The 24,023-nt window shown below is 40.1% G+C and overlaps 1 long non-coding RNA gene across 1 annotated transcript in view; it reads left to right on the top strand.

Annotated features, from left to right (window-relative positions):
- The window catches only part of LOC309612573, a 46,836-nt gene extending 27,788 nt beyond the window's left edge, over window positions 1-19,048 (top strand). The window contains exon 3 of the long non-coding RNA XR_014235283.1: window positions 15,958-19,048. This is a non-coding gene — a long non-coding RNA (uncharacterized lncRNA). The remainder of the gene's footprint in view (window positions 1-15,957) is intronic.
- Window positions 19,049-24,023: the final 4,975 nt, after the last annotated feature.

Below are 24,023 nucleotides of genomic sequence, written 5' to 3'. Positions count from 1 at the left end.
TATGAGGCTCAGGTTTGTTTTTTTTTTTTTTGGCTTCTTTTTGTTTTAGACATCCCCCCTCCAATTCCTTTTCTCATTGACTTAATTTCATTTTTGAATATGTAGGATAATGATATGCTTTCAAAAGTGAAAGAAGTTTCACTCCCTCTCATATATTTTCCTCCCACTCCAGTGGGTAACAGAGTTTATTGTGTTCTGGTTAATCCATCCTGTATTTCTTTTTTGTAATGGTAAGTAGATATTTTCTTATTTTCCTTTCATCCTTTCACAAAAGATGTCATAACACATGTACTCTTTAGCACTTTGCTTTTTCCCCTTAATAATATCTCCTAGAAATAAATCCAGAACAGTTCAGAGAGATCACCCTCAGTCTTTTTTACAGCTGTATAGTACTCCATTGGGTGTATGTGCACAGTTTATTCAACTGATCTCCTAAGCTTGGATACTTACATAGTTTTCAACATTTTGTAATTATAAATGATGCTACTATGAATAGCTTTTTGCATATGAATTTTTGTATTGTTGGAGGTGTAAATTTTTAGCAGGGGGATTTCTGGGCTGAAGGATAGGTATATATATAGTTTTGTTATTGCCAAATTCCTCACCATATAGGATTTTTCCTGTTTTGCAGTTCCATCAGCAGTGAGTAAAACTATTTCTGACAGCCTTACCAACAGAGTGTATAGACACACTTAAATTTTTTTGCATATCTATTGGGTAAGAGATGGCATTTCAGTGTAGTTTAATTTGCATTTTTCTTATTATGAGTGAGGATAAACCTCTTTCCATATGCTTTAGGGCCATTTGAGATCTCGTTTTGTGAATTGTCTGTGTTTTGCCCATTTTTCTAAGGATTTTTGGTCTTTTGTCTCCCAAATTTTGAAAGTTCTTTAAAATTAGATACATTAACCTTCTGTCCGTGATAACCTGTCAAATATTTTCTTCCAGTTTTATTGCCTCTGGATTTTGAATTGCAGTTAGAAAGTCTTTTAGTACATTGAAGTTAAAGCAGAACTCACCCACATTTCTTCTAGTAGTTGTGTGGTTTCATTTAGTTGACTTTGGTATTCATTTAATTCCCAATTTTTTTCTTCTTCTGAAGATTCCTGACCTTTTTGTCAGGTCAGTTATTCATTTTAAAGAAGTACTTAAAATATTTTATCCAGCAATTTTAGTGGTGTTTATCAGGAGAGTCATTCAGAGGATTGTGCCTACCATGCTGCCAGACATAGAAGTCAGCTAATCTCTGCCCTGCAGCCCTTAAAGAAGACAACATGGTTTTGCTACACAGTTCCTAAACCCATAGTCTTACAACACGTCAACCCTTTTGGTAATTTGCTTTTGGCTAATCGTGCTATTTCCTTTTAAAGGTGTTTTTTGTTAAAAAAGAAAATGGTGCATGTTTACTTTTTCTAAAGGTTTCTGTGTGTATTTGCTTGAATACAATAAAATATAGATTACTTGGTTGAATATATTTTTAAAGGAAAAACCTTAAATAAAAGCAAACTTAATTTGCAAATATGGTGCTTGAATTCTATACATGATCAGTAAATACTTGTACAATTCAAATTTTCCTCAATATATAAGCCCAAACAGAAGCATACTATTTAGTATTAGAGATATTTGTTTAACAGAGAAATGAAATTCAAATAATATTCTTAATAAGTTAGAAATAGTTTAATACTTCTTATCAATACTCAAATGCACTTCATTAGGAGATCACTAGCCATTAGGAGGCACCCATGCTGTTTTCTCTGTGATCTAGCGTTGACAATGCGTAATAGCCTATGTTTATTGTATATGTGGCTCTTTTATAGCCAAAAAAGTGCTAGGACTTAACCTAGTAGCATTTCTATTTGCTAGCAATATTATAGATGAAAAGAAAACTCAGATTTTTGGAAAAATCCCTCTTTCTAGTCTGATTACATGTTCCTGGACCTGATCTAGTGCAATTGTTGTTCCAGGCACTTGGAGCTTTTGAATTCACCTCCACAGACATTGCTCTGAGCAATTCTATACGTAAGTGCAAAATATTTTACACAGGCTCCATCCAAGAAAAGCTTAATTTTCTATCAGCTGATTTTTGGGTCTCCTACCCTACAAACTTCATCCTAAGTTCTCTTATGTTCTTGATTTGGTAAAAGGTTTCAGATGAGCTGTTGGGTAAAAGAGAAAGCAGCTAGGATTTTTACCAGACCTAACATAGTCTCCACTTTCAAAAACACATTTTGAAAATCATTGTAAATTTTAAAGTTTATGTATTTATTTATTTATTTTGGCTGTGTTGGGTCTTCGTTGCTGTGCGCGGCCTTTTCTAGTTGCGGCGAGCGGGGGCTACTCTTCGTTGCGATGCGCAGGCTTCTCATTGCGGTGACTTCCCTTGTTGTGGAGTACGGGCTCTGGAGCGCAGGCTCAGTAGTTGTGGCGCACGGGCTTAGTTGCTTGGCGGCATGTGGGATCTTCCTGGACCAGGGCTCGAACCCATGTCCCCGGCATTGGCAGGCGGATTCTCAACCACTGCGCCACCAGGGAAGCCCCAAAAAATCATTGTAAATTTTAATGATGAAGTGTGGAAATCTGAAAAGAAGCTTTGTTTAAAAAAATGGAAAATTTTCCCATAAAATCTTCCCCAAATTCACAATCTATAATGTATGCTTCTCCTTAATTTCCTCTTTTACTCACTTCCTAGTTCCCAGCAGCTGCACGGTCTCTGCAGCTAGCACTCTTCAGAGTGTTTGCCTAATCAGTATTTGTGGACTGAAAGAATAATCCAACAGTAGTAGACAGTATATGAAGACATGTCGGCAAATCTCTTAGATCTGAAATGGTTTAAATGATGGCCTGATACTGTATAATTTTAAATGATTTTATTTATTTATTTATTTAAATTTATTTATTTTTGGCTGTGTTGGGTCTTCGTTGCTGCGCATAGGCTTTTTCTAGTTGCAGCGAGCGGGGGTTACTCTTCGTTGCAGTGCGCGGGCTTCTCATTGCAGTGGCTTCTCTTGTTGTGGAGCACAAGCTCTAGAGCGCAGGCTCAGTAGTTGTGGCGCACGGGCTTAGTTGCTCCACGGCATGTGGGATCTTCCCGGACCAGGGGTTGAACCTGTGTTCCCTGCATTGGCAGATGGATTCTTAACCACTGTGCCACCAGGGAAGTCCTAAAATGATTTTAATATGGAATCATAACCATTAAAATCTTTAGTTCTTAGGTGAGAAAGTTATTGTCTTCAGGGTTGGTTATAAATATTACAGGAAGCACATGCAGCAAATTATTACTAAATTAATTCTAAGAATGTGAATTATTTGAGAGCCAAAGTTATGGATGATATCAAAGGAAAGTAAGTACATCAAAGTTACGTGATGCTTGATGTGAAATATCTATGGAAAATTTGAAACTCCTTTTCTTTGCTCTAGCTCGTGGTGGGTTTTAGACTGCATTCACAGACATGGTTCTTGTCTGAGGCTCACAACAGTCTTGTCGGGCAAGCGGTCCAGAAAGTTTCTGTCACCCTTTTAAGGGATGAGGAATCTGAACATTCGAAGGGTTAATTGACCTTCTATGATTTCCAGCAGTATTGGCAGGGTCCAGGCTAACATAGAGACCTCTGGACTCTTCATTGTGTTGCTTCTGTTATAACATCAAGAGAAAATAAAACTTAAAGCAGAAGAAGAAAGGAAAAGGAAAACAAGTTCAATTCCATAGGTTGTTACAAATAGTAGGTTTATAATAAAAATATTTATAAATGTAATAAATTTAGTGAATATTGGGATGGACTCCCTGGCCTGGGGAGGCGGGGGAGAATGTCTTGATTAAAAAAAAATTCAGATATAAGGTGAAAATAAGATTTGTGGAATAATAAAGCTCTTAGGAAGAGTAAACGGTGACATTGACTCTGCAGATAAGGTAGGTCGGTTTTTATCTCTTACTAGAGATCCTTAGCATATCTGCCCATATGCCGTAAAATCGCCCATCCTTTCAGACTTTGTGGGCATTTTTCTAGAGGAGACACCTTTCATCCTCGCTCTGTACCAAGTGGATTGACAGCTGTGCTCTGGATAGCCATCTGCTTGCCAGGAAATCCCAGAAACCTCCTGCTGGGACTTTAATTGTGGGCCAGGGGAAAGAAGATGCTGAGAGCAAAGGAAGGCATAGATGGCATTCAGAAGGCACACGCCTGGCTGTCATTGTTGTATGAAAATTTCCTGATGCAGAACCTCACCTAACACCTTCATCCGCTGTGGCATAGAAGTCACTTTCCAAGGCCCAGATTGAGCAATGCATTTTTATTCTCTGAGAGTAAATTAACAGGTAGAAGAAGATTCCCAGGGCTGCAAATGACAGCCCTTTACATGGCTTCTGTCTGTTGCCAGACATGCTAGGGCATGTGCATCTTAAACTGTAGAATAAAATCCTCCATTCTTATTTCTTGGCTCTTAAGATTACTGTAGAAATTCAGTCTCTAGTTCATTTGGTTACATATGTGCAAAATGCCTAACACATGTGTGAAAAGGCAGTTAAATACAACAGCAATTAAGTCATCACTTAAAAAAAATGGTTTTGGATAGTTAAAACTCTTGATTCTGATGAGGTGGTTAAACCATATTCCAAGATAGAATCTAAGGAGCCGTATTAGGCCATAAAAGCTCTTTGCAAATCCCACTTGAATTTCATAGCATGATGGTCTATCTGTGTTAACAGAGTTGTTAAAATGTAAATTACTAAGGGTAAATCCTGATGAAAGGAGCTATGCCAATTGAGGTTAAGAGAGCTTTGAGATTTCCCTGTAGCTGAGGCTGGGGCTCGGGCTGGGGCTGAGCCGAGGCCAGTGTTAATACATAAAGCAAACGCCTCTTAGAATACAGAAGGGGCTTTAGGGAGTTAAGTGTAAACCTAATAATGATTAGAAGAAATCTTATTCATGATAAATTAAGACTTGTAAGTACAAATTAGATCAAACCATTGAGCTACTTTCCTGAGCAGCCTCATTCTTATATCTCCCAACGACAAGTCTGCACCCTCCATGCCTTCTGCTGACTGCAAAGGCATTCATGTATACAGGTAGGTCTGGAACCTATTCTAATGGTTCAACCTGTATGCAAATGTCAGTCTTCAAAATCCAGCCCTCCTGAGGCCCTTATGTGGCAGACAAGAGGATGGAAAGGAAGGCACCTTGGCATAAAGCTGTCTGTTCAGGCATCTTTCCAGGCTCTAATCCAATGTCCACACTAGCTGCCAGAAGGGTCCTCCCAAAACACAAATCCAGTCACGTCACACTCATTTAGATCCCTTCTGGGGAACTGCACCAGCTTCATCCCCCACCTTTTCAAGCAGTTCACAGTCAGGCCCTTTCATGTCTCATCATCTTTGCTTATGTGGCCCCTTCTGCCTGGAAAAAACAATAACCAAAACCCTCCAAAACCTATTTAGTTTTCATGGCTCTATTTTTCTATCTTTTCTTTTGTGAAGACTTCCATGATCTTTCACCTTTATCTCTGCTTTTAAGACAGAGTTAGGCTCGCTGTTCTGTGTGTGCCCACAGAATACAGATTCTGTGCTTACTTACAGATTATATTATGATTGAATATTCACACACATGCGTGCATATGAATGAGTGCACACACATTTGAACGGTATGAATGCTGAGCACACAGTGGGCTGAGCCATATCTGCTTCCTGTGTGTTGTACAGTGCCAGCTCTTAGAAAATGATGAATTAATCAATAAAAGGAACACATGCAACAGTCCCAGAAGAACCACCAGGTTTCTGGTTATCTGAGAGTTGTCTTTACAGAAGAGAATGTTAAGAGTGTCCCAAGTTCCCTTGGATGTTAACTAGACTTACCGTGGAGATTATTTTGCAGTACATGCAAATATCAATCATTGTGTTGTACACCTGAAACTAATATAATGTTGTGTTGATTATACCTCAATAAAAAAAATTACTCCTAAAAAAAAGTGTTCCAAGTTCAAAGGAGTTTCATTTTGCCCTGACTCCTTAAGTAAATATTAAACACAAAAATGTTGAGGGTAGGGGAAAGTCAACGGGAAGGCACAGGAGTTGCAGACACTGCAAAAACTGAGGTCACTGTAAAGCCAGACTCTGAAGTTTTGCATGACATCATTTCATTCTCTTAAAGGAGAAACCACAGGTAAAGCCAGTATCTCGGTAGATAGCTGATGCTCAACAAAGGTAAGGTCCCGTTTCTGTCCCATCTCTGTTCATTCCTCTGATGAAGTGCAGTCTGCCTGCTCCCTGAATTCAGTCATTTCATTGCTCAACAAATGTTTATTGAGTATCTGCTCTTTTGCCAGGACTTTGCCAGGCTCTGGAGATACAATGGGGATAATGGTAGGTGCAATGATGCCTTCACAAAAGCCTGCTGTCCAGCAAGCACTGATGTTCCCCAAAGATCCTTCCTGCCCTCTGTTCCCTTCTATACATTCTTCTTGGAAGATATAATTTATTTTGGTAGTTTCACCTGTGTTCTAAACACCGCTGACTCCATCCCTATCTCAAATCTCCCTCCTGAGCTCCAGATTTGTATATCCAATGCCAATTAGCCATCCCCGCTTGGATGTCTCTTAAGCACCTCGAGTGCAACATGCCCATGGCTTACCCCATCATCTCCTTCCCAATGCCTAGTTTTTTTTTTTGATCCCACTGAATGTCATCACCAGCCCCTCATACTCCAAATCCTGGAATCATCAACTTCAGGGAGCATTTGTTGGGTGCCTCCCTTGAACCTTGCACTGGGAGAATATTTTGATGTACACTGTCTAACCTTTGGCTTTCTTCTTCTTCATACCAGCCTTTTACCCCTACTCCACCTTATCCGTCCTGACTTCAATCTGATCAGTTTGAGGGCTACAAAGTTTCTTTTCCCCCCTGAAGCTGGGGTCCTAATTAAAGTTTCAAAGCCTCTTACTTTTATCGTTGGAGTCCATCCAGAATAAAGTCCATGCCCAGCTTGTCATCTAAAGATCTACACGATCTGGCTCTGACCCAATTATATAGCTCATCTCCTTCTCTGCCCTTCCCCAGAGTCTTGCTCTCCAGCAACACCAATTGACTCTTTTTTTAATAGGTCCTTCTCTACCATGGTGTCTTGCTGGAGATGGGTCCATTTCCTTGGATGGCCTCTCTCCTATTCTATACTTTTTGAAATCCTACCCAGGCTTAAAGGTCCCCTATCTTTCCAGTTTTCTGGTATTTTCTTAGATTGTAGTAATCTCTGCCTCTCCTGCACTTCCAGAGTTGCTTTGTATTATGGTGGTCACGGCCGCCCCAGGAGAGCTTAGGGTGGAGTGCTAGAGGGGGCAGGCTCTATCTAGAGTCAGTCTGTCTGGTTCTTCTTCTAATTTAAAATAGGACAGTACATCATTGATCATAACCCCATGATCTCAGATGATTATGCCCTGAATCTATGGATGGAGAACATCCCAAACCAATGCACCTTCAGGAGCTTTGCTGCTTGATTTAGTTAAAAAGGAAAAAGTTGTTTGTAACACATAAATGTCCTGTGAAAACAAAACAAAGCAAAAAAATTGGACTAAGTATGGTCAGATCACTGTGGGAGTTTAAAGAGAAAGGGCAGGGAGTGCATAACTAGGTTAAGGCAGTTTAGCCAGAGAGAGTAATAAAATGAGATGACTACAGCAGTGATAACATCAAGGCAGGTTGCTAAATAATTGTCACATTATTTGTTAGGGTGCATTAGGTAATCGTCCTATTTTGCCACAGCTGGTGTGAAATAGAGTAACTTGCTCATGATTGCTGTGGAGAAACACGATGGCATGGAGGCAGTTGTGACCATAGGTAGTGTTAGATCTTTATCACAAATCAGAGGAAGGTTGATCCAGGGTAAAATTCAACAGGCTGCAAAAGCATAGAAAGCATAATTTGGACCAAAACAACAACAATAAAAACTTTACATTTTCTCAATTAATATTTTACCTTTTGAATTACATGGAAAATCACTTCAAAACTTTGATTTTCTAGTAAAGCAATGCTGCATGCCAAGAATACTGACATTTGAAGTTTATATAATGGGAAATAAAGCTACCAACTAAAGTAGGGGTGCCATTGAAACAGGAAATGTTTCTCACCTGAGGATGCTGTATTATTTGATTGTGATGGCAGATGATACCTGCTCTGTGAAGGTGTCCCTACTTCCCCTGCCACCCTGCCCAGGTGCTCTCTCCCTCCTCTGGGCTCCCACCACCTTGTGGGCATATATCAAGTACAATATTTTTCAGACCTTATTTAATTGTGTTTTTTTGGTTCCCCTCTGGACTGAGGGCTCCTTAGGGATTTTCAGGCAATTTCTTAAATGTTTTTGCATTTTACCCAACAATAAAATTCTAAGTTTTGTTTTGCCTTTTTATAATTACCCTTACTTTGGGACCTCCCTGGTGGTGCAGTGGATAAGACTCCGCGCTCCCAAGGCAGGCGGCCTGGGTTCGATCCCTAGGTGGAGTCCAGGATTCCCCTTCTGGGTCACCGGGCTAGCTGCCTTTTGGTGTCAGCAGAAGAGTGGCTGCGCTTGTAGGGAGGAGCCGGGGTGTACTGCGAGGGCTCTACGCCCCCACCCCTCGCCGACCCCTCCATGCAGGTGTCTCTCTGCAGAAGAGACCGGGCTTAGTGTCTGCAGCCCCGTGTTTCATGCAAGCACCGCCAGCAGCCAGCTGGGTCACCTGGAGCTCTGAGCACGTTTCCCCATCTTCCTACTGGGCATTAGAAATCCCTCGCTCTCTCAGTCCTTAGAGAGGAGACCTGAGAGCCAATGAGGTGAAGGATGAGAAAGCACTTTGTACTAACATGTCTGATACCCCCCATTAGCTCTCACCCCATGAGCCAAAGCAAAGCCCTTTGTGAAAAGGCAGCTCTGTGTGGAACGGGTCAGACATTAATTATCAGCCGTTAACTTCTTGACTCTTTCCTGAGTGACCTTATCTGAGAATGGGGTTCAAGGGGAAGACTGAAAGACACGAGTCCTGTGGTAGGGATGCCAGGTGGGGCAGGTTTGTCAGGCAGCCAGGATAAAGATTCCACTAGTTGTCTGCAGGAGGAGTGAGGGAAGACAGAAGAGACATTGGGGAGCATGGTGTTGGAGAGAGACGGAAAGGAACAGAAAACCCTCCCCTGCCTGGGTTGGTCCCTGGGCTGACCTTGGCCTGGAAGGGAGTAGACTGAGCCAGAGACCTCGCCTGACCTGGGAGCCTTGCCCAGGCAATGCGCTGGGAGCAGGGACAAAACCTGAGGCAATAATGGCCTATCATCTCTCCAATGAGAGCAAGAGTCAAGCTCTCAAAGAGAGTTGGTGGAGAGATTTACTATGCCAGAGAAAGCAGACAAGCAAAACAGAACCTCGCCCAAGACTTCAGGCTGACAAAATGAACATAGGAACGTGGATTTCTTTCTGAAATAGGAGCTTGGCTATAAATGGCTAGACACGTGAAAGGAAATGGACTGTACAGGGAAGATTGTTCCCTTCAAGATGCGTGTTAGTCTTCAGACTACACCCCATTTTTACCTCCCTAAACAAGTGACCCTTCAAACAGGGTTTCTTGGTCTCAGCAACTATTGACGTTTGGGGCCAGAGAGTTCTTGCTTGTGAGAGGCTGTCCTGTGCATTGTAGGTTGTTTAGCAGCGTCCCTGGCTTCTACCCAGTAGCACCCTTTCCCCAGCGTGACAATAAAAAAATGTTTCCGGACATTTCTAGAAATGTCATGAGGGTAACAAAATCTCCCCTGTCTGAGAACCACTGGCTTAAATGTTCTAAAGGACGTTCCTTTGTTACTTTGTTCAACTATTTCCTGATCTCAACGTTTGTTTTTTTCATCACTGGACTAAGTTTATATATCCTGCTTTACATAATTAATTAATTTGTTCATTTATTCGACCAAGTTCCCTCCTCAGTAAAGTGGCAATGGTAATAAGAAATGACATTTTGGAAGTTCAAATGAGACAGTGTTTAAGCAAACGGTAGATCAACCATGTCTTACTTAACTAATTAGCACATTTGCAAAATTATTAAAAGGAGCAGTAGAGTGCTTAATTGAAGCGCTGAGTTTGGAGTCAGAAAACCTGTAGTCTGGCCTCTGCCCACACGTGTGGGCTCTGGCAGCTCAACCCTCTAAAGCCTTAAATCCAAATGGATTTAATGTGAACGTGTGTAGCACACCTACACAGGTAGTGTCAGTTTCTTTTTCCACTTTACGAAGCTAGAAGCACACAGTAAAAAGTTTCCGCTAGGAAGCTTTCTGTGGAATAGTTTGTCTCAGTCTCAATAGTAATCCTGCATTAATTGCATTAAACACAGGTGGGGCTAATTTGTGTGAGGAAACCTGGAGAGACACGTAGGTATGAAAAGACAAAGAAAGATGTAAGACGGAGGCAAGAAATTTCAAAAGGGATCAGTTTGATAAATCATGTGTGAATGACTGCATACATGTTTATTAGAAACATGAAAATAAGACAGAAATACCTTCAGCAAGTGACTGAAACAGAACACAATTAGAAAAATACAAAACTTCACAAGAGGTTAAAACAGACTGACTTCATAGAAAATGCTCTAAATGTTCAACATAAAAAAAAGTAGGTGAATGTATCATATGGTACGTAGACACCTGAACAAGTTAACTATGTGCAAATTGCTTTTAGAAGGATTGATTTTAGGACAATTGGCTTTAGTCAAATTGGTTTCTTAGAAAACTGCACTGCTCTGGTGATTCTGGGGTTAGATGGTCAGTTTTTGAAGTAAAAAGGAAAAAAAAATTAGGCAGATACATGAAAAGTAAAATGGGGCAGTGTTAAAGGCCAGGTTTCTGCCCAAATGCTACATCCCTGAAGGCGTAGCCCTTGACAGAGAGGAGACCTGGCCGAGGGTGACCCTCAGTGGAGGTCCCTTAGTGGAGAAGCCTTCCCAATCAGCCTCTCTGCCCCTTGCCCTACTTTATTTCTCCTCGAGGTACTCATCCCGTCCTGAGTTAGGTATTTATTTGTTTATTTACTTGATTGTCTTCTGCACCCCTCCCCCCAAGCAACACACACACACACACACACACACACACACACACACACACACACACACAAATATAAACTCTTTAGTCACTACTGCCTTCTCCAGGGCTTATCCTTCTTTCCCCTTCAGAACTCTTAGGTGCTGAGTATTGTTTATTTGTTTACTTCGCATTAGATCCTGGGCCACTTACACCCTGACCCCTGATCCTCACAACAGCTCTGCCAGGCAGGGATCACATCACATCTTCAGAAAACTCACAGATTTAGTAGGATGGATTAAACACATTCACAATAAATCTTTTTTTTTTTTTTTAACATGAAGCATCTGATGTTCAGAGAGGTTCAGAACCTAATATCATACGGCTAGTAATGAGCCTCACTGGTATTTAAAGCAAGGTTGTTTAACTAAAATCTTTATAAAATGCCATCGTGCCCCAAAGGAGCAATAGCATCAGTCAAAGAAGACCTATCTTTCTGTTCTAAAATGTGCTTGAACTTCCAGGAGCATTCCTTGTGAACTTGAGGTCTTTTCCATGCTTGGGTGCAGAGCAGAGCCCTGGGAGGCCCATGGAAGGTCACCGGGTTCAAGTGGCTGACCTGGCCAGGGAGGAAGACAACTGCCCAGGTCCCCAGCCCTGGGCTCCAGAACCTTTTAAAAAAATGCTAGATATTCCAATAGAAAGATAATGTGAGCCATAGTTAATTAAGAAATTTCTTGTAGCCACATTAAAAAAAGGAAAAAAAAAAACAGGTAAAATTAATTTTAATGATATATTTTATTTAGCCCAGTATATCCAAACTATTATCATTTCAACATGCAATCAGTATAAAAACTAGTAATATGTTTTATGTAACTCTTATGTTAAATTAATTAAAATAAACTAAAATTTAATATGTATAGCTGATTCACTTTGTTATAAAGCAGAAACTAACACACCATTGTAAAGCAATTATACTCCAATAGAGATGTTTAAAAAAATAAATAAATAAAATAAAATTCAGTTCCTCAGTTGCTCCAGCCACATTTTAAGCACTCGGTAGAGGATGGTAATGGAGAGCACAGTGCTAGAGAAACATTCGCTGCTGGCGGCAGTTAGGAGGAATTCCTCTGTGAGTCTCCGTGTGTAATATCTCATTAAGTATTTCAGAGCCTCTCCAGCTTGGCAGCTCACATGCTTACATGGTGGCTCAGTGTCCCAGAAAACAGGGCAGAAACTGAATGCCTTTGATAACCTAGCCCTGAAAGACACATTGCGTCTCTTCTGCTGTATTCTCTTGCTGTCCATAAAGTTTTATTGGTACATAGCCATGTTCATTTGTTTACATATTGCCTGCGGCTGCTTTTGTACTACAATGGCAGAGTTGAGTAGTTTCAGTGCAAAACCTAAAATACTTACTGTCTAGCCCTTGAGAGGAAAAATTTGCTGACCCTGGTTGTAGAATAGCAAAATTTTGGATGGCATGGTGTGCTGTGGACTCCCAGTTTTTAAATAGCAGGGTAAAGTTAAGATGATGGTACCTTCTTGTCTTGGAGATATCCTCAAAGCAACAAAGAGAACAGAAATCAGACATATAAACTCCATCTTTACCAAAAAGGGAAACATCTATAACCTTAATCACAATCTATGAGGAAATACAGTGGAGACCAAACAGGCCAAAGGAGAAACCAAGAGATTATACTTGTGTCTTGGACGTCACAGAGGAAGCTGGCAGAACACAGTTCTCCAAAGTGGATGGCCATCCTGAAGGGCAAAACCGACAATTCCTTACCGGGAACAATGGCACTATCATAAGTAGAGTTTTGGCAGGAGCACTCTCGAACTTGATTTGACAGCAAGGATAGTCAGGGATGACGGGGCTGTATCACTGGGACCCTGGCATATTGTAAGAGGAGAGGAGCAGAGAGCCGCTGTACTGAGAGCAGCACCCCCAAGCCTCTGTTGGCTGGGAAAAAGTAGAAGCTAAAAATTTACTCCCACAACTCTTCATTCCTTTGGAGGTGTGTTAGTCTCCTAATGTTGCCATAACAAATTTCTACCATCTTGGCGACTTAAAACAAGAGAAATTCATTCTATCACAGTTATAGAGGCCAGAAGTTTCAAAGCCAGGTGTTGTCAGGGCCACGCTGTCTCTGAAGCCTCCAGGAGAGAATCCTTCCTTGCCTCTTCCAGCTTCTGGTGGTCCTGGCATTCCTTGGCTTGTCATAATTCTAGTCTCTGCCTCCATCTCCACATGACTCTCTTCCCTGTGTCTCCAAGTCTGTATGTCCCAAATTTCCCTCCCCTTTCTTTAGTAAGGACACCAATTAGTGGATTTAGGGCCCTAGTTCAGACTCATATCATGTCAACATCCTTAACTTAATTAGATCTGCGAAGACCCTATTTCCAAATTCATAGTACTAGGGGTTAGGACTTGGACATATCTTTTGTGGGGGACACAATGCAACCCACTACTGAAGATATGGTGGTTTTAAAACATGGCCCCAGGGCTTCCCTGGTGGCGCAGTGGTTAAGAATCTGCCTGCCAATGCAGGAGACACAGCCAAGGAGGAAGACAACTCTATGAATTTGTCTGTTCTTGAGATTTCATATAAGTACAGTCATACAATACATTTTTGTGTGTGTCTGACTAATTTTATTTAGCATAATGTTTTCAAGGTTCATCCACATTTTAGCATGTATCAGAACTTCATTTTTCATGGCTGAACAATATTCTTTTGTATATATATCACATTTTGTTTATCCATTCATTTGTTGATGAACGTGGGTTATTTCCACATTTTGGCTATTGTAAATAATGATGAACATTGGCGTACAAGTATCTGTTTGGGTCACTGTTTTCAATTATTTTAGGTATATACGTATGAGTGGAATTGTTGGATCAATATGGTAATTCCATGTTTAGTTTTTTGAGGAAGCACCAAGCTGTTTTATAGAGTGGCTGTACTATTTTACATTCCCACCAGCAATGTACAAGGGTTCCAGTTTCTCCACACCCTCACCAACATGTTTTTGTTTGGTTGGTTTTTTGTTTTAATTATAGCAATCCTAGTAGGTGTGAGGTGGTGTCTCTTTGTGATTTTGATTTTCATTTCCTTAATGACTAGTGATGTTAAAGATCTTTTCATGTGCTCATTGGCCATTCATATATCTTCTTTGGAGAAATATCTAAGTCCTATGCCCATTTTAAATTGGGTTGTTTGTCTTTTTGTTATTGAGTTATAGGAGTTATTTACATATTCTGGATATTAAACCCTTATCAGATATATGACTTGCAAACATTTTCTCCCCTTCTGTCAGTTGCCTTTTCATTCTGTTGATTGTATCCTTTGATGCACAAAAGTTCTTAATTTTAATGAAGTTCAGTTTACTTTTTTTCTTTTGTTGCCTTTGTGAATGTTGGTTTTACAATGACTATTGACGTTAGGTAAGCAGAGTGGGTTTTGGTGAACACTTAGATCTTTGATCATGACTAGACTGGACTAGAAAAACTCGTTTATGGAGCTATTTATGGACCCACAGCACATTCACTCTGGATGGCTGAGGAGTCTGCAACAGAGCAGATGTCACCTTTGTCTCATCAAGGAATGCTCTTTGGGACCAGCATTCTTTCAATGAGTCCCAACTGGCCTTCATTTATCTAATGCTGACCCGATTATGGGGGAAAATTATCTCCAGTCTGTTTTAAATCCTCTTTGAGATTCCCTCTTATCCTGAACTTCTTACCTTCTCAGAGATACCTAAGCACATAGAGAATGAACAACGGCTAGTTTCTATTTTACTCTTCACCAGTTAAATAAATCTTCTAAGTACCTTATCAGTTTAAATTAAAACTACTGTTTTCTTGTATCATCAAGAGGACATCATCTGCATTGTATAACCAGTGAAGTCTTTTCTTTTTTTTTTTGTTTTTCAGTGATGTCTTTTCAACTGAATTGGCCTCATTATTCTAATGCCTATAAGATACATAATATCATTAGTTTTATGGTTGCTTTTTCTTCTCAAAGATAACCTTTGTGTTTCTTTTATTTTTCAATTTCCGAAGTGTACAAAAAGTATGGGCAATAACGGATGGCAGTTGTGTGCATCTGTGTGCATTCAGATAAAAGCATTTTGACTCTATGGATGCAGGTGGATTCTCCAAGTACACCAGAAATATAGAAAGTCATCTTTGCCCTTTCTGAACTTCAAATATAATTTCTTGCCACATCTAGGAAGCAAAAACACACTTGCAAAGTACATCCGAGAACCTATGGAAATATTTTTGGGGCCAATTCCAGATATGCTTTCTTTCAGAGTAGATTTAATTTGTGGAAACTGATGGTACAGTGCAACTGGTATAAAAGTTTGAAGACAAATTTGACATGAGTCTCATGATTTCACTACACTCACATTCTCATACAAGTGATATCCACGTGGAAGAAGTGGTCTGAAAGAGCAGACTTGGAAAATATTTAAATAAGCCATTAGTCCTGCCAACTCAACACTAGGGCATCTTGACCGCACATTTGGAAGTACAAGAAACAAGTCATAAACCTCTGAACTCTGGGAATGATTACATCTGGCATGAGAAGATGCAAGGCGGGGCCCTTCAAGCCAGCCACAGCTGATCGTCAGGGTGTGTTTCCAGACTCTCTGGGAGGGTAAATGGAGCCAAGGAGTCTGCCCAGCCATTTATCAACAGGAAGGGAAGGTCAAGGTGACAAGAAAGGGTAACAGATAATGGGACAGAGTGGGCACAGGAGTAAAACACTGCCAAGGACGGCTTTGTGCAAGGTGGAGTGTGATGAAGCAGAAGGAAGGAGGAGGAATAGAGCTTTTCTTCCTAGAGCCACGCAGCTAAGAATGAATGCGGGTGTGAAAAACTGGAGCTGGGGTTCCAGAAATTCTCTTCTATAATTCTGTAATTCTCCATCTTTACTGTGTTTCAGAACAACCTGCAGATCTTGTTAAAATACAGATTCTGGTAAAGCTGGTCTGAGGTGGGACCGAGGTTCTCCATTTCTAACAAACTTCCAGGTGATGTAACCCTGCTGGATCCCCTTTGAGCAGCAAGGCTGTAAATTGAAGACAAGGTAGGAAAAGAATTAAGAAGGAAATGAGGGAGGGCTGGAGGGTCATAAACCCCCATACTTTCCACAGGTCATGCCATGGGACCACTTCCAGAGGAGGTCCTTTGGATTCTTGGGCAACTGAATTTCCTCAATAGGGTCCATGACAGAGTTCCCTCTTGTAAGAATTGTAGCCTTTTATTGTTCTTGAATCTGTGTGACAAGGGTAACAGAATGTTGGAGTAGTGAAATCCTTGAAGCAGAGACATTGGCATTCCAAGGAAAGGCTGGAACAGAAGAAGCCACATGAAATCTAAGTGTATAAGTGAGCATACGTAAGACATCCCAGGGAATGCCCAGAAGCATATTTTTGGGGTGAACCTGATAAGAGAGAAATATGTGACCCTCTGAGGAACCGCGTGTTTGCGGCTCAGAAGAGTCAGCATTGGGTTGCCTGCCACAACAACTCACAGAGAAGAGAGTGTAGCATCCATCTGCCTTTTTCCCCCTCTCCCTCCTCCCACTCTGATGCTGGAGGAACTAGAAGAAGGTGGCTGCAAGAGTATCTGAAAGCCAGACTTTCTATTTTTCCTTCTAAAACGTATATATATATATATTTTTTTTTTTTTTTACTGTGAATTTGTACATTTGTACCTTTTACCATTTTTTCAATTGTGTTTATTTTTTTTATTGATTTCTAAGAGGTCTTTATATATGTTAATACAATTACGCCTTTCTTGTACATATGTGTTTAAACTTTTAGAGACCTATGGCCTTCAAAGGTGCAGATACTCCTACTCTTTGGCTCTTTGGGCATCAGTTCTGTGGGGCATTAATGTCTTGTTTGGGGTCACCAGTGTCCCATGAATACTACTGCTGTGTAATAAGCACCCCAGACTGAATGGTGGTTGAGAACAAGTGGAGATTAAATGGGTACCACCAGCAAGTGGCGAATTAAAGATCTCATGAATATTTAGTGTCTCATGAAACTCTGATATATCATATGCCACATGAATATTTAGTGTCTACTTGGTCCTTCCATCCATTCCAGTCTATGTTTAGCACACGAATGCTTTACTTCTTTTTTGCCTAGTGCTTCTCACATGATTCCTATTTCTATACCTAATGTCATCTATCTTCCTTATTTATTTGTTTCTCTAATTTTTTATTATAACATTGAATAGTCTTTTTAAAAAATAACAAACATTTATTACTTTCCCCAAGGCAGTTTGCAAAACATTTGGGAGTCAATGTAGGAGGCCCACTAGGTAGAATTAAAAGGCTTCTTTCTTTCCTTTTTTTTTTTTTTTGAAGTATAGTTGATTTACAATGTTGTGTCAGTTTCTGGTGTACAGCAAAGTGATTCAGATATATATATTCTTTTTCAGATTCTTTTCCATTATACATTATTACATGTATTGAATATAATTCCCTAATTCTCTGTGCTATACAGTAGGATCTTGGTGTTTATTTTATATACAGTAATGTGTATCTGTTAATCTCAAGCTCCTAATTTATCTCTTTTCCCCCCTTTCCCCTTTGGTAACCATAAGTTTGTTTTCTATGTCTGTGGGTCTATTTCTGTTTTGTAAATAAGTTCATTTGTATCATTTTTCTAGATTCCACATATAAGTGATATCATATGATATTTATCTTTCTCTGTCTGACTTGCGTCACTTAGTATGGTAATCTCTAGGTCCATCCATGTTGCTGCAAATGGCATTATTTCATTCTTTCTCATGGCTAATATTCCATTATATATATTATATTATATATGATATTATAGATATTTTTTATATATAAAATTTTAGACATATATGTATACCACATATTCTTTGTCCATTCATCTGTTTTTGGACACTTAGGTTGCTTCCATGTCTTGGCTATTGTAAATAGTGCTGCTATGAACATTGGAGTTCATGTATCTTTTCAAATTAGAGTTTTAGTCTTTTCCAGATATATGCCCAGGAGTGGGATTGCTGGATCATACGGTAGCTCTATTTTTAGTTTTCTGAGGAACCTCCATACTGTTCTCCCTAGTGGCTATATCAATTTACATTCCCACCAACAGTGCAAGAGGGTTCCCTTTTCTCCACACCCTCTCCAGCATTCATTATTTGTAGACTTTTTGATGATGGTCATTCTGACTGGTGTGAGGTGATACCTCATTGTAGTTTTGATTTGCATTTATCTAATAATTAGCGATGTTGAGCATCTGTTCATGTGTCTTTTGGCCATTTGTATGTCTTCTTTGGAGAAGTATCTATTTAGGTGTTCTGCCCATTTTTTGATTGGCTTTTTTTGTTTTTTTAATATTTAGCTGTATGAGCTGTTTGTATATTTTGGAAATTAAGCCCTTGTCTGTCGCATCATTTGCAAATATTTTCTCCCATTCCGTAGGTTGTCTTTTCGTTTTGTTTATGGTTTCCTTTGCTGTGCAAAGGCTTATATGTTTGATTAGGTCAAAAGTCTTCTTTCTTGAACTAAAGTTTCTCTCCTATTCTTGACCAGGTCTCTTGTTTTGAGCCCCAGAGAATATGGCAGGGGAAAACAGCAGCATTCTTTCCCAACAAGGCCCAGTAAAGCCCACATGTTGAGCTGCCTGGAGAGTTTGCATTTTCTGACGGCAAGATGGAAGCTCTTTGGAGTCCATTTTGAGGCCATTCTGGCCCAAACCTCACTGAAAAGCATGATTGTTCAGAAACTGCAGCACAGTTGTGAATGGCGCCAGATTCTTATTGTACACACCTGCACTCTTAAGGTGGTGGAGAGGTGGGTGGTGGTAGCCCTACTCAGTTATGTGTTAATTCTGTACAAAGCAAAAACTGTAATTGAGATAAAAATCAGAAACATAAATCCCATCTTACAACATTTGTGACATCCCATATAATTAATGGACAAAAGTGAAAACTTAAATTGCACTCGTAAAATGAAAATAGTTATTGAAATAAACTTTACTCCCCCCATTTAATAGGAATCATTAGGCTTTTATTTTACATGGAAAGGGGGGATCAAAGGCATTAAAGACCCATTATTTAAAGCCAAAACAATGTTTTATTGGGTTTTCATGAATTATAATAGATCAAGGTCCTTTCAAAGTTCAGAAACAAAAGTGAATAAATTTAGGAAGAGGATGTAGCACAGAAGAGAAGAAAGTTAGTATCTTAGAAGTTCTATACTTAAAATAATAGTTCTTTGCCCCTCCTCCAACTCTTGTATTTGATAGAAAAACAGAGATGAATCGTTTTCATTAGCTAAGTATATTCTAATGTTCTATTAACTAAATGGAAATCTTATTTTAGTCCCTGGTGGAATAATTTAAGCTAGTATTCTTTATGTGGCTTTGCATATAAATATCTAACTTCAGAATTTTAACCAAGATCCAAATCAAACAAAATTAGTTAATTTCATCTTTCAGTAAGACATTGTTCAACTAACACACAGGTGTACTCTTTGGAAAGAAACCAGCTAGAAAGTACTTGAAACTGACTGCAGAGAAATTCCCAGAATTTACTGAAGACCATAGGTCACAGTTTTAATTACTTAAAGAGCAATTTATTCAAATAGCCGGGAGGGGTTTAATCTCAGCTGAAAATATTTGGGTTGGTTCCATTTTAGTTTCACTTTATTCTAGAATCTAAATCTTGTGTTTTTTTTTCCTTCCCAAAGTACCATATTGCTTTTTGCGTCATGCCAATAAATACAAAGCTCTTATTAGTTGAAATAGGGGCAAACAAGAAATACTCACTCACTGTCTAGATACTCTTGATCCACATGTCTAAAGTACTTAGGACGAATGATACCCATGCCTCTTTGTTCTGCAAATAGAGCTGAAAATCTCCAAAGATTAGATTTTCTTGCAGAGCTTCCAATAATAATACTTGATTACACAAGGAATTGATGTAATAATAGTTTCAGATAATAATAATGCTTAGCACTGAAGCATTTGTCATCTTCAAAGTGTTTTAACTATTTAATCCTCATAAAACCCCTGTGAAGTGAAGTCAGCTAGCAGTATATTATTCTCATTTCATAGTCTTGAACTCAAACCACTGAAGCGTGTTTGCTTCCTCCTGTATCACTTGGCTCCAGCTGAGTTGGATGAACTGTGAAAAATGTTTCCTTCATCATTTCCTTTTGTCTCACATAAACTGTGAAGCTAGCAGAGAGCTGCTCTGTTTTTATTTCTATTTCTTTTTTCTTTTTAACATTATAAACATTAGTTCAGTTATCTTAATGTCACAAAAATATCTGGTGAGTACCTTCTATAATACAAGTGAAACAACTCCAGGACCTCTGCCTTCTAATTCAAGAACACTAGATTTGGGAATGTTCTTATAAGTTATTATGGAAAGTCCCTTTGCTTGGAAGTTAGTCTAGATAGAAGAGGAACCTTGAGGATTTAAATGCATTTAAACCTCATCCAGATTAAAATGTTTTGTATTTTAAACAAAATAGTCCAGATTTAAGAGGATAATATGTAAATACTTTTAATAAAACTGAGTTATAACCTGGTTTTTACCATCAATTTGGGAAAAGGATAATAGAATGCAATCATTGCATAAAGCCTGCTACTCTTGACTGTGAGTTTAAAGCTCTAGTTGAGGTTTGGTTTAGAGAATTCCGAGGAACAGTTCCTCTATCAGCCAGGATGCAATAGTTTTTAATGTGATAACAAATTAATTGCAGCATCCCAGTGGCTGAACATAGCAAATATTTACCCCTCGTGTTACCTGTCCATTGTGAGTCAGCAAAAGGAAGGGTGCGAGAGGGGGCTCTGCTCCTGGGATCCAGCTGATGCTCCACCATCTTGTAGCTACATCGTTTGGAACATTCCTCATTCAGCAATGCAAAAGAAGAGAGAAGCACAGAGAAATCATATCTGCTCTTCTATGATTGGGTCTGAAGTGACAAGTATCATTTTTGACCAGAGTCCATTGGCCAGAAGTACTAGGCTAGAAGGAAAGAAAATGGACCACGTGGTGAGCATTATTGCCCCTGCCATAGTTACTACATGATTTTGTAATATTTTATACACACATGATATTTTATATAGAAATGTAATATATCATAATTTATATACATAAAGCATACTATGTATATAATATAGTATTTTATATATATGTAGTGCATGCACATTGCATGTATATTGACCCTATTTTACTTAGATTTGTTACGGAAAATTGAAGTGCAAAGTAAATATGTGTCTTTCCCATCTAATTTCCGTGACCATTTCAGAGGGGTAATCCATTGGGAAAACCATTTGCCCCAGTAGAAAATACAAAGAATAGTAAAGAACTCATTCTAATGTCTGCATTGTGGAACGCTTTGCCTCCATCACTGTGAGCCTATTGAAGAGAGATGCTTACCTCATGTTGTTTCCGTATTCAACCAAAACCCACATTGTAACACTATGCCACACAGCTAGTTCTGACTGTGGAGTTTAAATGGAAGTGATGGTGGTGAAGAAGGGTAATATGCTGTGCCTCAATCATTCATCACGTTCAATTCAATTGAGAGACAACCTAGGATTCATTAATACTCCGATGAGGCATATCTTTCACAAGCTCTGAATCCCACATCGAGGGATAGTGTGTTAAAACAATAACCTAAACATTATTTAAAGGTGGTGAGGAAAAGTGGGGCAGTGAGATCTATTTTCGAGTTATTTTAAGGTTGGTAAACCACTGTAAGGAAGCATGACTGAACACCTATAGATGTTAACTGGTCTTTGCCTGTTTTTTGAGTTCACTCTAATTTTTAAGGTGTGTCTGACATTTTGCTCCAGAAAAAATAATTAAATGCAAGAAATCCAGATGGATAAGTAGAATGACCACATTATTAAGGGTTTACTATATGCCAGATATATTATTACATGTTTATAACATTATCTTATTTAATATAGATCCCACAATGATTATATGAAGTATTAGATCCATTTTATTGATGAAGAAATTAAGATCCAAACACTTTAAATTAAACTTGCCCAAAGTCCAAAGGCTGTAAAGTGCAGAAATATATATATTTACTAACCAAATGGGTGAAAGGGTCTGGTCTGATATGATGGAGTCCAATTAGACTTGACCCCTTCCTTACCACTTCTCAGTGTCACGAGGCTCCTTCAAGTGCATATGCTTAAGGAGTCTGGATGACTCTCCTAAGTCAGCCTAACAACAGGCTCAGATCTCACAGAAGCTGGAGAAAATCCGAATTAGAGGCTAGATATTTTCCGAAGACATAGCTCTTAGTCTTTTCTTCATTCTCAGCATCTTCATATAATTTCTCTTCATTTTTAATGTATAGCTTGTATTTTTTTCTGTTTGCCACTTCTTCCTTCTGATCTTACACTTCTACACCTTCCATATAAGAGCCCTCCGTCTCATTCCTGAATCTGTTTTTCTTGTAAGAGATCAATTTCTATTCCTTATTAAGATGTCACGACGACATCCAACTACTCCCAGATGGGGCTAGTCTTTTTTTCAGTCCCCCCAAAGCATGTCTCATTCCCACAGCAGCAGCAAGTGCACCCACGAGGCCAACAGCTTCTTTGAAAATAATGTTCTCTGGCCTCTGGGTTCTGCCTGGATCCTAACCTTAGGAAACTGAGCCTGGAGGGCAAGCCTCTATCTGTATACCAAAGGAGCTTGACTTCCACCCTGTTCATTTCTGCAGACTTCCTTATTCCAGCTCACCTCCTAAGCACATCCAGTAGGAACACACATCTCGTAAGATAACCAGGGAATGCTGACTATCCCAGGAGCCATCCTGTAGGAGCATGTAAGAGAGGACTGCAGAGTGAAATAAAGCTGGAAGAGCGTATGCTTTGGAACCAGGGCATCCTGGATTAGAAGCCCAGCTCCAGGGCCAATCATCATAGCTTCTGAAAAGCTGAAGTTGAAAGCAGTCTCAAGCTGTCCTCTGAAGTCTGCTATAAGCTCAAAGGAATTTGCCCATGAGAAGTCTGGCAAGTCTTTGAACTCTGTAGGCAAGGCTGTATCCTGTTCCGAGCTCCCAGCTCACTGCCCACCACCACACCCTTAGCTCTCGCTGTCAGAGACGATCTCATTCCCAGTGTGAAAACCATCTCTAAGGGGCACTCAAAGATAAATTCTTTCAGGGTCTTATGCTTTACGTCGGTGCGTGTGTGGATTCAATAAATATGTTTCACTGAATGAATGACTGTTTCTCACAGGGAATTGTTCCATGAAGAGGGACCTGCAGTGTAGGAGGCCTTGCGGGGCCTCTGAGAGCCAGGGGAGAATAGGGGATTGGGCAGGAGTGTCCAGACCGTTTACTCAACCCCAGGGCTCCAGCCACAAGGCACATTGGATCTACCAGGGAGCCCCAGAAATGCTGCCCTAATTCCCCAAGGAGAAACCCTGGAATGGGACATTTATGCTCCTTTTCCCAAGGGCTTATTCCTGCAGGTAAAACCCAGACCACGATGATGGCTCTTGCTCCCTTGGGTTTCCTCCCCCTTTGCTCCTATCTTGGGCTAGCACAGATGTCTGCAGGCTGAGGAACAGAGGCGACCTTGAGCCAGGCCGGCCTCCTCCCCAACGCTAGACCCTACGCCCTCCCTCACTGCAGCCCCTGAGCTTCTTGCTCTTTCTTCTTGGGTTTTCTGTCCCTCAGAGTCCTGCTGGGGGTCTGGGGTTTGAGCCACGTTCACACGCTGGAAGCAGAGGTTAGGATCCCACGGTTGCAGGTCTGAAGAGCTTTAATTAGAGGCTCCTCCAGACCACCCCCCTGCCAGTCTCTCCAAGCCCCTGCCGTCTGTATCCCAGAAGGGTCCTCGTCGCTGTGGGTGGCAGACCACAGCAGGACGCCTGAAGGTAGTCAAGTGGGCCTGAGACGGCCCTCAGACCTCAGCTGGTTTTAATCCTATAAAACTGAAACTTAATATACGAGGCAGGCAAGATAAAAAATGCTTTTGTGCTGCATCA

This window comes from Balaenoptera borealis, assembly GCF_965194805.1.
Source record: "Balaenoptera borealis genome assembly, chromosome: 15".
Taxonomy (NCBI): Eukaryota; Metazoa; Chordata; class Mammalia; order Artiodactyla; family Balaenopteridae; genus Balaenoptera; species Balaenoptera borealis.
This window is presented reverse-complemented; position numbering and strand designations above follow the sequence as displayed.